Source organism: Mastomys coucha, unplaced genomic scaffold (genome assembly GCF_008632895.1).
Source record: "Mastomys coucha isolate ucsf_1 unplaced genomic scaffold, UCSF_Mcou_1 pScaffold3, whole genome shotgun sequence".
Classification (NCBI taxonomy): domain Eukaryota; kingdom Metazoa; phylum Chordata; class Mammalia; order Rodentia; family Muridae; genus Mastomys; species Mastomys coucha.
The window spans coordinates 48,644,753-48,645,491 of NW_022196909.1; the positions used below are offsets into that span (position 1 = coordinate 48,644,753).

The following is a 739-nucleotide window of genomic DNA, read 5'->3' on the forward strand; positions in this document are numbered from 1 at the left end:
AAAAAAAAAAAAAAAAACAGATGTTTTAAGTTTTACAGACACATTAATAAACAATGAATTTCTTCTTATTGTATTTTTTCCTTGACTTTGTCTTTCTCCTGTGACAGCTGTCACCTGGATCTGCCCTTTCTACCCTAGCCCTCGCAGACCTCTCATTAGGGCTTTCTCGTCCTTAACCCTTCCCCTAAGGCTCGGAAAGATACGTGCTTCCGAAGCCTTCCTAAGCAGCTTTACTTTCTCATTTTGAGCGGTATGAGTGAAAAAGCCAATCAGGGGCTGACTCGAGGTTATTTGGCCAATCCAGGCCTGGAGGGCGGGGGCGGGGCTTCTGTCATATGCTGGGCAAAGGGCGGTTAGATCCCGCGAGCGAGCTAAGGTCCAGAGCTCGGGGTGGAGCCTGAGGAGCGGAAGCCAGTACAGGTCAATGGGAAAAGGTAGGCTTGGAGGATTAAAGGGGAACTAGCGCTTCGGCCAAATCAGTCCCTCAGTCCTCAGCCGCAGAGGGGACCTGGCACCTTTAAGGCGGAATGAATCGCCGGCTCTTTAAAGGCAAAGTGTCGGTGTCGGTCGAATTTTGCCCATCGCCACAGGAGGGGTGCTGGCCTGCGCCTTTAAGGTCGCAGGTCCGGGAGGCGGAGCGGAGGCGGAGGGCGGAGGGAGTCGGCACAAGATGGCGGCGGGAGGGGCTGGGGCTGCGGCTCTGGTCGCCGAGTGAGGGGGGGGCCCGGGGGCGCGCGGC

General features: G+C 55.8%; 1 protein-coding gene across 4 annotated transcripts in view; it reads left to right on the forward strand.

The window, feature by feature from the left end:
- Nucleotides 1–411: 411 nt before the first annotated feature.
- The window catches only part of Zbtb22 (zinc finger and BTB domain containing 22), a 3,350-nt gene continuing 3,022 nt past the window's right edge, over nt 412–739 (forward strand). For 3 of the 4 annotated variants that reach the window (XM_031347723.1, XM_031347726.1, XM_031347727.1), the window contains exon 1: nt 645–738. The gene's annotated coding sequence lies outside the window, so the exon portion shown is untranslated. Of the gene's footprint in view, nt 435–644; nt 739 lie in introns of those variants that run through there. The other variant, XM_031347725.1, reaches the window with a different exon arrangement.